Consider the following 13,091-nt stretch of genomic DNA (forward strand, 5'->3'; position numbering starts at 1 on the left):
AAGTGCCAAGAGGGAAACAGAAGCAGTTCATCAAGCTGAGCAGCATGGTGCAGTGTGGTGGTAGCATTTTTGGCAGTGGTAACTCATCCTTCATGTTATATTTGATGCAGAAAGAAATACGTGGTATTCAAGATGGTGGCAGTGGAAGGAGACCTGGTCTGAAAGGTATTCATATTATCTTATTTACTCAATGACTTGAGACTCTATTTGTAGTATGTAATCTAAAGATAGGAAAGTTTCAGAATTTTTAAGAGTTTCAGGTTTCAGGTTTTTAAGAGTTAGAAATCTAGCCATATACTTAAGGTATGATCAAGAACACTGAGGGACCACCTATGTCCCCCATGCTCAGACCCACCTGCTCTTGGTTATTTGTTTTGTTTAGCTTTACTGGCCTTATCTTGACAGACCCTAGGAAAAGTTTCAGACTCTTCACTTAACACCTATTTTTTAATTACTATGGTCTCAGCATGCTTTTTTTGTGAATGAACCAGCTTAATTACTATAACAAGTGCTACTGTTTTTCTCAAATAGAAAAATGTTTTGCATGTAAGAAATGTATCAGAAACATTGGTTTACTAACAGAAAGCTATTGTTTCAGATCTCATTCTGTTCTTAAACTGTTGAGTATTTTTACTATATATTTTTAAGATTTTTTAAATTTATTTTTTATTTAAAAAAATTTTATACATATATAGAGGGTAATAATGTCTGTCTCATTCTATCTGTCTCTTCCCATCCCCACTGCCCCACCCCTTTCCTCACTCCCCTCTGTATAATCCAAACTTCACACCCCCCACTATGGATCAGCATTCACTTATCAGAGAAAACATTCAGCCTTTAGTTGTGGGATTGGCTTATTTCACTTAGCATGATATTCTCTAAGGATTCCATCCATTTGTCTGCAAATACCATAATTTCATTCTTCTTTAAGGTTGACTAATATTCCATTGTGTATATGTACCACATCCATATGTACATATGGATGGTATATGTACCATCCATACCACATATTGTATATATACATACATTTTCTTTATCCATTTATCTGTTGAAGTGTATATAGATTGGTTCCATAGTTTAGCTATTGTTAATTGAGCTGCTATAAACATTGATGTGGCTGCATCACTGTAGTATGCTGATTTTAGGTCCTTTGGGTATAAACCGAGGAGTGGGATAGCTGGGTCAAATGGTTCCATTCCAAGTTTTCTTAGAAATTTCCATACTGCTATCCAAAGTGGTTGCACCAGTCTGCAGTCCCACCAACAATGTATGAGTGTACCTTTTCCCCCACAGCCTTGCCAACACTTATTATTGCTTGTATTCTTCCTAATTGCCATTCTGACTGGAGTTAGATGAAATCTTAGAGCAGTTTTGGTTTGCATTTCTCTAATTGTAAGAGATGATGAATATTTTTTCATATGTTTGTTGATCAATTGTATTTCTTCTGTGAAGTATCTGCTCAGTTCCTAAGTCCATTTATTGATTGGATTATTTGTTTTTTGGGTGTTAAGTTTTTTGAGGCTTTAAATATTCTGGAGATTAATGCTTTTACCAAAGGTATATGTGGTAAAGACTTTTTTCCCATTCTGTAGGCTCTCTTCACATTATTGATTGCTTCTTTTGCTAAGAAGAAGTCTTTTAGTCTGAATCCATACCATTTATTGATTCTTAATTTTACTTCTCGCACTTTAGGAATCTTGTTAATGAAGTCAGGTCCTAAGCTGAAATGATGAAGGTTTGGGCCTACTTATTCTTCTGTTAGGTGCAGGGTCTCTGTTCTAGTGCCTAAGTCTTTGATCTACTTTGAGCTGATTTTTGTGCAGGTTGAGAGAGAGAGAGAGGTTTAATTTCATTTCGTTAAATATGAACTTCCAGTTTTCCCATCACCATTTATTGAAAAGGCTATCTTTTCTCCAATGTATATTTTTGGCACCTTTGTCTAGTATGAGATAACCTTATTTATGTGGGCTTGTTTCTGTGTCTTCTATCTTGTACCATTGGTCTATGTGTCTACTTTGTGCTAATACCATGCTGTTTTATTATTATTGCTCTGTAGTAGAGTTTAAGATCTGGTAGTGTGATGCCTTCTGCTTCACTCTTCTTGCTTTGGATTGCCTTGGCTATTCTGGGTCTCTTATTTTTCCAAACGAACTTCATGATTACTTTTTCTATTTCTATGAAGAATGTCATTGAATTTTAATAGGAATTGCATTTAATATGTATAACATTTTTGGTAGTAGGGTCATTTTGACAATATTAATTCTGCCTATCCAAGAGCATGGGAGATCTTTCCATCTTCTAAGGTATTCAATTTCTTTCTTTAGTGTCCTGTAGTTTTCATTGTAGAGGTCTTTCACCTCTTTTGTTTGATTCCCAAGTATTTTTTGTTGAGTCTATTGTGAATGGGGTAATTTTCCTAATTTCACTTGCAGTGGATTAATTGCTTATGTATAGAAATGCATTTGTTTTATGGGTATTGGTTTTATATCCTGCTATTTTGCTGAATTCATTTATGAGTTCTAGAAGTTTTCTTGTGGAATTTTTGGGATTTTAAAAAAACTTTAAAAAAATTTTTGATTTGTTGTGCACAAATGGGGTACAACTATCGTTTCTCTGGTTGTACATGAAGTAGAGTCACACCATTTGCATAATAATACATGTACATCATACATGTACATGTAATGATGTTTGGCTCATTCTATTATTTTTTTGGATCTCTTAAATATAGAATCATGTGGTTGGCAAATAGTGACAGTTTGAGTTCTTCTTTTCCTATTCATATCCCATTAACTTCTTTCATCTGATTGCTCTGGCTAGAGTTTCAAGGATGATGTTGAATAGAAGTGGTGAAAGAGGGCATCCCTGTCTTGTTCCAGTTTTTAGAGGGAATGCTTTCAATTTTTCTCCATTTAGGATGATGTTGGCCATGGGCTTAGCATAGATAGCTTTTACAATGTTGAGGTATGTTCCTACTATCCCTAGTTTTTGTAGTGTTTTGAACATGAAGGTGTGCTATATTTTTTCAGATGCGATTTCTGCATCTATTTAAATAATCATGATTCTTGTCTTTAAGTCTATTGATGTGATGTATTATGTTTATTGATTTCTATATGTTGAACCAACATTGCTTCCCAGGGATAAACCTGACTTGCTTATGGTGTTCTATCTTTTAAATATGTTTTCATATGAGATTTGCCAGAATTTTATTGAGAATTTTGTGTCTATGTTAATCAGGGATATTGGTCTGAAGTTTTCTTTCCTTGATGTGTCTTTGTCTGGGTTTGGTATAAGGATGATACTAACCTCATATAATGCGTTTGAAAGGTTTCTCTCCTTTTCTACTTCATGGAATAATTTGAGGAGTATTGATATTAATTCTTTGAAGGTCTTGTAGAACTCAACTGAGAATCCATTTGGTTCTGGGCTTTTCTTGGTTGGAAGGCTTTTGATGGTGTCTTGTATTTCATTGCTTGAAATTCATCTGTTTAAATTGTGTATGTCCTCCTGCATCAGTAGATCATAGGTCTCTAGAAATTTGCCAATGTCTTCAAGTTTTTCTGTTTTATTTGAGTATAAATTTTCCAAATAGTTTCTAATTATCTTCTGTGTTTCAGTAATATCCATCATGATATTTCCTTTTTCATCACAAATTTTAGTAATTTGAATTTTCTCTCTCCTTCTCTTTGTTAGTGTGGCTAAGGGTTTATCAATTTTATTTATTTTTTCAAAGAACCAACATTTTTGTCAATTTTTTCAATTATTTTCAATTTCATTGATTTCAGCTCTGATTTTAATTATATCCTGTCTTCTGCTGCTTTCAGTGTTGATTTTTTCTTCTTTTTCTAGGGCTTTAAGATGCAATGTTAAATCATTTTTTTGTTGACTCTTTATTCTTTCAATGTATAAACTCAATGCAATGAACTTTCCTCTTAGCACTGCCTTCATAGTGTCCAAGATTTCAATATGTTGTACTGGTGTTCTCATTTACCTCTAAGTTTTATTTCCTCTTGATTTCTTCTTTTATCCATTCATCATTCAATAGCATGCTACTTAGTCTCCATGTGTTGGAGTAGCTTCTATTTTTTATTTTATCATTGTTTGCTAGTTTCATTCCATTATGATCTGATAGAATGTGGGGTCATATTTCTGGTTTTTTTTGTATTTGTTTAAAGTTGCTTTGTGGCATAACATATGGTCTAGTTTAGAGAAGGATCCATGTGCTGTTGAGAAGAAAGTGCATTCACTCGATGATGGATGGAATACTCTGTATATGTCCGTTAAGTCTAAATCATTGATTGTATTATTATTAAATTATATTTAATAGTAACTGTATTAAATTATACAGTTTCTTTTTTTAGTTTTTATCTGGAAGATCTATCCAGTAGTGCTAGAGTTGTGTTAAAGTCATCCAGTATTATTATGTTGTGGTCTGTTTGATTCTTGAAATTGAGAAGGGTTTGTTTGATGTACATAGATGCTCAATTGTTTGAGGCATATATATTTATGATTGTTTTGTCTTGTTGGTGTATGTTTCTCTTAAGAAGTATGAAATGCCCTTCTTTATCCTTTCTGACTAACTTTGGTTTGAAGTCCACTTTGTCTGATATGAGGATGGAAATCTCTGCTTGTTTAGCATTCCATGTGAGTGATATGTTTTTTCCCAACCTTTCACCTTCAGTCTGTGGATGTCTTTTCCTAGATGAGTCTCTTGAAGACAGCATATTGTTGATTTTTTTATCCAACCTGCCAGTCTACGTCTTTTAAGTTTAGGCCATTAATATTCAGGGTTATTATTGAGATATGATTTGCATTCCCATTTTGGCTTATTTTTGGTTTTTAACTTGACTTAATATCTCCCTTGATTGACCTTTCCTTTAGTGTAGTTCCTCCCTTTGTTGGTTTTCTTTTTTTTTTCATTTACTTCTCATGGAATATTTTGCTGAGAATGTTCTGTAGTGTAGGCTTTCTATTTGCAAATTCTTTTAACTTTTATCATGAAAGGTTTTTATATCATCTTCAAATCTGAACTTAATTTTGCTGGATGTAAAATTCTTGGTTGGCATCCATTTTCTTTCAGAGCTTGATATATGTTATTCCAGGCCTCTTGGTGTTGAGGGTCTGAGTTGCAAAATCAGCTGAGATCTGAATTGTTTTCCCTCTATACGTAACTTTTTTTCTCTTACAGTCTTTAAAATTCTATATGCTAATCAGTCTCATTATATTGTGCCTTGGTGTGGTTCTGCTGTAATTTTGCACATTTGGGGTCCTGTAAACCTCTTGTAGTTGATTTTCCATTTCATTCTTTAGATTTGGGAAATTTTCTGATATTATGTCATTGAAAAGATTGTGCATTCCTTTGGTTTTATATCTCTATGCCTTTGTCTATTTCAATAAATCTTAAATTTGGTCTTTTCATGTTATCCCATATTTCTTGGAAGTTCTGTTCCTGGTTCCTTACCATTTACTCTGTGTGATCAACTTTATTTTCAAGAGTATATATTTTGTCTTCATTGTATGAGGTTCTGTCTTCCAGGTGGTCTAGTCTGTTGGTATACTTCCCATTGAATTTTTAATTTGGTTTGTTGTTTCCTTCACTTCAAGGATTTCTACTTGATTCGTTTTTATAATCTCTGCCTCTTTATTGAAATGATCTTTCACTTCCTGTATTTTCTTTCCAATACCATTCTTTATTTCAAAGATCAATGTATGTATTTTCTAAACTCCTTCTCTGACATTTCTTCTACTGTGTTGTCTATGGATTCTATTGTTGGAAGATCTTGGTTTGTTTGAAGTACTTTGTTCCCATGTTTTTTCATGTTGTTTGATCTGGGTTTTAGCTTCCCCAGGCCCTGTCTTGCTGCAGTCCTAAGCTCTCAAAGCCCTTTGAACTTGCAGAGACCACCAGGAATTCACTCACATAAAGGAGCAACCCTGCAAAGAGGCAACCAGATGGCAGTCACTAACACACTGAGCAGAGAGACCTCAGATGCAACCCAAACCTGCAGGTACCCCAATATATCTCCAGGCCCTGACCTGAGTCCCCAGACTGAGGTGACCACATCCAGAGATGGCAGCAAACCTTCAGGGCCTGGTCGTTCCAAGATGGCAGCAGCTGTGTGTAACCAAACCTGCAGGTACTGTGACAATGGACTTTCAGGCAATAGTGGGCAGCATGCAACCCACTGGTAGTCTACAGGTGGTCTGCAGGCTAATGGCAGATGATTGGTGGGTGGATGTCAGGAGGAGTTCGATGGGTAGGTGAAAGGTGGACTATGGGCAGGCAAGAGGTGGGCAAATGGGCAAATGGTGAATTATAGGTGGTGGTCAGTGATTGATCCACACTTAAAAGGTAGGTGATATGCTGGTACACAGTGGGTGATCATGACTTACAATGGGTAAACAGTAGGGGATCAGTGGGCAGTGATGACTGCTTTACAGAAAAACAGTATTTCCTCTGCTTGAATCCCAAGTTACACAGCGACAAAGAATGCATCCTCTCCTAGTTCACCATCTTGGATCTTCTCCACTCTCAGTCTTCTTTTGATACCTTATCTGCCTGTTCCTTTTCATAGTATTTGTTAAAATAAGTATCTCAATGGAATTATATATATTATTTTCCCATTTGAGCATTTTTGTATTTTTTTAGCATATCTAAATTGATAATTTAAACTTTGTATTTAGGCTTATTTCTCCTGCCACATATTTGGTCTCCCGTGTCTTTGAATTTCTTTATTATATATTGATTTTCTATAATATGTTTAGTAATTAACATATACAGAGCCATATTTTTTAAGTGAAATTTCAATTGGAATCTTCATAAAATGCAATCATCTACTAGATTACCTAAACCTGATGAAATTTTGACCTGTTGTAACCACAGAAGTGAAGATGAGAGAGGTCATATACATTATGTAAATATATATTTACAGAAAGAGACAGAAAGAGAGGGAGGGAAGGGAATACAGAAGGGGAGAGAGAAAATAAAAATGCCTGGTCAGCATTTTTCAAGGAAATTGATTGTACTAAAAGACTATGGCAATTCTCAAACAAAAAATGCCAAGATTCTTATATAGCTTATCCCTTTGAAAATCATTACTTGCTTATATACTGTGGGGAGATAACACCACCTTCATTTTTCTCTGCTGGATTCTCTACTTGAGTCACTTTATTTTGAAATCCTGCTTACTTTATCTTCATGAAATATTTGCATTAAAAGGTTCTTGAAAATCAGACAAGCTTGTGTCCTCAAAAAGGCTAAGACAAATTGTATGAGTGACACTGCAGGCTCATAGATACCTCTTTATTCTGAACTTGGTAACTGAGTTAATAAAGGCAGCTTGTAGGCTGAAGGCCATTGAGAATAAGTGAAGATTTTTCATTATTGAAAGAGGGCTAGAAATGTGGATCATATATCCATATTGTTTGACAATTATGTTTGGTAGGGGAAAGCAGTCACATAAATCCCTTTGACTACTCTGTCCCTTTGTTCTTATGTCAGTCAAAAGAATCAAATCATCCTTAAAAAAAAAAAAAGAGAGGCAAGATGATACAGCTTCAAACAATGTGTTCTTATTTACTTTTTAAATCACTATATTTTTATTTTGTAAGATTCCAGTGACTTGTTTTCATTTTCTCATTTGAAAATATTTTTCTCCTCCTCCTATATAAAAATTCTTTGTATATATATATATATTATTTTTTTATGTTGAATTTTTATGAAAAGTGACTTGTAGAATAATGTCACTAATTGAGTATTATATGGAAAGTAAAGTGAAACATAATAAATTAAACAATAGTATAATTCTTTATTATATAACAGATTCTCTCACTATAATATCAATAATCATACCTATATAAATATTTTATTTAGGTTTATAAATGTAATATAGATTCTAATTCTAACAATTTCTTATTAAAATGATAGTAGGACTATAAGAGCATTTATAAAAGGTGCTCAAAAGGAAAGTGAATTATCAATATTTAAGAGAAATAAATTATTTTAAATAGCTTTTGGAAAATAATGCATTGAAAGCTGGAAAGCATATGCAAGTACAAAATATTGTACTGGTTCTATCATTTCTGAAAAAAGGAAACTTCCTTTTTATTTCTAGACTTATTAATAGCATTGAAACCGAAAGAAAGGTGAAAGCTAATGAGTTGTGAGAACACATGACTCAACATGGAAAGTTTAAAGTTCTTTTTTCACAGTAAAACCTAATATTTCATGAGTATTGTTTCCTCTGAAGTCTCTAAGATATTAAGTTTCCTTCAACTTGTGAGAGGTTCTAGATTATGTAATTTTCTTCATCAGCTAGTTTTCTCTCCTTTATGTTACCCTGTACTCACTGTAACTATTTAGTTCAGAGAAACTCCCCCAAACTAAATAATCATATGCTAGGTTAAAGGTAAAATTTCAAGTGACGTAGCAGTCATAATCTGTCCTTTCAAGGTTAGTAAAGTTTGGTAACCCATCTTAAAGTTTTGTAACACATATGAACAGTTATTTCAAGACTCGGGTCTTGGGTGTTATTCACCTGCATTAAATGTGTTTAGTGCTTAGTGTAAACAAATTTAAATGAATTATTTATTTATTTGAATTATTATAATATCATCATAAAATAATAGTCATGAAATGAATCTGACATAATTCTCCTATGTATGTATATAAAAACATAACAGTGAAACCCACCATCATATACATCCAGAAGAATAGGGTCCTAACTAGAATAAGATATATTCCATGCTTATATAATTATATCAAAATATATTCTACTGTCATATATAACTAAAAAATAACCAATAAATAAAAATAAATATCAAGAGATCCAAGATGGCAGACTAGAGGGAGGCTGCATTCCTTGTTGCTCTGTAACTCCGGTTTCAAGCAGAGGATATCTGTTTCTTGGTGAGGCAGTTTTTGCTGCTTATCGATCCCCTGCTGTTTACCCCATTGTCTACTGTGATCACCTGCAGTCTGCCAGCATATCAACACCTTTTTTGAGTGCAGATTGCTCATTGGCAGGTGCCTATCATCTGCCATTTGCCTGCCTCTTGCCTGTCCATTGCATGCCTTACATCAATCCATCACACACTGCCCAAAGTTCACATCCTGATTGTCTGAGGACAGTCAGCAAACTGATCGCCAACTGCCAGTGGAGCACCAGCTGCCTGCTGTTGCCTGGAAGTTCTCTGTCACAGTACATGCAGGTTTGATTACATGTGGCTGCCTCCATTTTGAGACAACAGCCAGGCCCTGTAGGACCCCTGGCTGGACTGACTGAGCCCTGTCTCCAGGATCCCTCAGCTCAACCGATCACCCTGCCTCCAGGGCCCTCACATCGACTGACTGCTCCCTGCCACCAGGACCCCAAGACCAACTGACTGCGCCCTATCACCAGGACCCCAGACCGACTGATTGCACCCGACCTCCAGGATCCTGCAACCACAGCAAACACACTGGACCTCCAGGACCCCTGCCTGACCAACCGCATCCCGCCTCCAGGACCTCAAGCCAAACACGTCCACATCTCAAGCTGCAGCTCCCCATTTGCTATAACATTTGGAGGCCAGAGCAGCCATCTTGGATAATCCTGAAAGCCATACCTCCAATCTTTAGGTGGGGCAAATCCCATCCTGAGACGCCTGCTGGAGACTTGAAGCTCATTGTCAGGTAATTCTCATGCATCAGGCTACTGAACACTGGGAGGTTTCATTAATATATGACTATTATACTGTAGATTTTCTTTCTTCTCCTTATTGAAAAAATTTGTTTTTATTTCTTTACATTTCTTGCTCTCTTTTCCTTTTGTTTACCTGTTCCCTCAGAGTCTTTTTCTCCCTTTTTGCATGCCAACATCCATTTCTTTTGATTATACTCTCACACTTTCGATTATCTAGAACTTGTGTATATTCTATTCTTATCCCATTAATAGCTACATCCTACATCCCTCTGCATCCTCCATTAGAAACTGCAGACTTTATTGCAAATGTGTTTGTTATACTAAAGATAATATTTGAACTCATTCTATTTATTATGACAATATTGTTAATGTCCTCATAGGGGTTATTTGGTCTAGGATTGCATAGTGTCTGAATTGGGCACTGCTAATATTGATCTCCCCTTAAAGAAAAGGTTTTGGAAACCTATAGGGCCACTATAAGCCTATTGGGGGGAATCTGCAATACCCCAGATCTGCACTGCTAGAGGGGAAGATATATGAACAACATGAAAAAACAAGGGAAGAAAATGATCCAAACAAATCTAGATTCTCTATTAGTAGAATCCAGTGACAGTATGGTAGAAGAAATGTCAGAAAAGGACTTCAGATTATACATGATTAAGATGATTTGCGAAGCAAAGGATGAGATAAGAGAGCAAATGCAGGCAATGAATGATCATACCAATAAGCAGTTGAAAGAGCAACTGCAGGAAGCAAAAGATCATTTTAACAAAGAGATAGAGATTCTCAAAAAAAAAAAAAAAAAAACCAAATGGAAATCCTTGAAATGAAGGAAACAATAAACCAATAAAAAACTCAATGGAAAGCATCTCCAAAAGACTAGGCCACTTGGAAGACAGAACCTCAGACAATGAAGACAAAATATTTAATCTTGAAAATAAAGTTGCCCGAACAGAGAAGATGGTAAGAAATCATGAACAGAATCTCCAAGAACTATGGGACATCATGAAAAGACCAAATTTAAGAATTATTGGGATTGAGGAAGGCACAGAGATACAAACCAAAGAAATGAACAATCTATTCAATGAAATAATATCAGAAAATTTCCCAAACCTGAAGAATGAAATGGAAAATCAAATACAAGAGGCTTACAGAACACCAAATGCACAGAATCACAACAGATCCACACAAAGGCACATTATAATGAAAATGCCTAATATTCAAAATAAAGATAGGATTTTGAAGGCCATGAGAGAAAAGCATCAGATTACATAAAGGGGGAAACCAATATGGATAGCAGCACACTTCTCAACCCAGACTCTAAAAGCTAGAAGGGACTGGAACAACATATTTCAAGCTCTGAAAGAACATGGTTGCCAACCAAGAATCCTATACCCAGCAAAACTAACCTTCAGATTTGAAGATGAAATAAAATCCTTCCATGATAAACAAAAGTTAAAAGAATTTACAAATAGAAAGACTGCACTACAGAATATTCTCAACAAAATATTGCATGAGGAGGAAATGAAAAACAACAATGTAGGTCAGCAAAGGGAGGAACTACCTTAGAGAAAAACCCACTCAAAGGAGAAATCAAGCCAAGTTAAAAACCAAAAATAAGCCCAAATGACTGGGAATACAAATAATATCTCAATAATAACCTTAATGTTAATGGCCTGAAATCAAAAATCAAAAGACATAGACTGGCAGAATGGATTAAAAAGAAAGACCCAACAATATGCTGCCTGCAAGAGGCTCATCTCATAGAAAAAGACATCCACAGACTAAAGGTGAAAGGATGAGAAAAAACCTACCACGCACATGGACCCAGTAAAAAAGAGGGAATTTCCATCCTTATATCAGATAAAGTGAACTTCAAGCCAAAGTTAGTCAGAAGGGGTAAAGAAGGACATTTCATACTGCTTAAGGGAACCATGAATCAGGAAGACATAACGATCGTAAATATTTATGCCCCAAACAGCAGTGCATCCCTGTACATCAAGCAAATCCTTCTCAATTTCAGGAATCAAATAGACCACAACACAATAATTCTGGGTGACTATAACACACCGCTGTCACCACTAGATAGATCTTCCAATCAAAAACCAAACAAAGAAACCATAGAACTCAATAACACAATCAATAACCTAGACTTAAGCGACATATATAGAATATTCCATCCATCAACGAGCGAATTCACTTTCTTCTCAGCAGCACATGGAACCTACTCAAAAATATATTGACCATATGTAATGCTACAAAGCAGCCCTTAGGAAATGCAAAAAAATAGAGATACTGCCTTGTGTTCTATCAGATCACAATGGACTGAGAGTAGAAATCAATGACAAAATAAAAAACAGAAATTACTCCAACACCTGGAGACTAAATAATATGCTATTGATTGAAACATGGATAACAAAAAACATCAGGGAGGAGATAAAAGTATTCTTAGAGGTCAATGAGAATGACGATACAACATATCAAAATCTCTGGGACACTATGAAAGTAGTATTTAGAGGAAAATTCATTGCATGGTGCTCATTCAAGAAAAGAATGAAAAGTCAACAACTAAATGACCTAACATTACAGCTCAAAGCCCTAGAAAAAGAAGAATAGAATAACAGCAAAAGTAGTAGAAGACAGGAAATAATTAAAATCAGAGCTGAAATTGAAACAAAAGAAACAATTCAAAAAATTGACAAAACAAAAAGTTGGTTCTTTGAAAAAGTAAACAAAATAGACAAAACCTTAGCCACACTAACAAAGAGAAGGAGAGAGAAAACTCAAATTACTAAAATTCATGATGAAAAAGGAAATATCATGACAGACACCAGTGAGATACATAACATAATGAGAAGCTACTTTGAAAATCTGTATTCCAACAAAATAGAAACTACCAAAGACATTGATAAATTTCTAGAGACTTATGCTCCTCCCAAACTGAACCAGGAGGACATACACAATTTAAACAGATCAATATCAAGCAATGAAATAGAAGAAGTCATTAAAAACCTACCATCCAAGAAGAGCCCAGGACCAGATGGATTGTCAGGCGAGTTCTACAAGACCTTCAAAGAAGAACTCATTCCAATACTTCTCAAAGTATCCAGGAAATAGAAAAGGAGGGTACCCTACCAAACTCATTCTATGAAGCTAATATTACCCTCATACCTAAACCAGGCAAAGACACATCAAGGAAAGAAAATTTTAGACCAATATCCTTGATGAATATAGATGCAAAGATCATTAACAAAATATTGGCAAACCGTATCCAAAAACATATTCAGAAAATTGTACACCACGATCAAGTGGGGTTGATACCTGGAATGCAAGGATGGTTTAACATCCATAAATCAATAAACGTAATCCATCATGTCAATAGACTAAGGATAAGAATCATATGGTTATTTC

The sequence above is a fragment of the Sciurus carolinensis genome, chromosome 6 (assembly GCF_902686445.1).
Source record: "Sciurus carolinensis chromosome 6, mSciCar1.2, whole genome shotgun sequence".
NCBI lineage: Eukaryota > Metazoa > Chordata > Mammalia > Rodentia > Sciuridae > Sciurus > Sciurus carolinensis.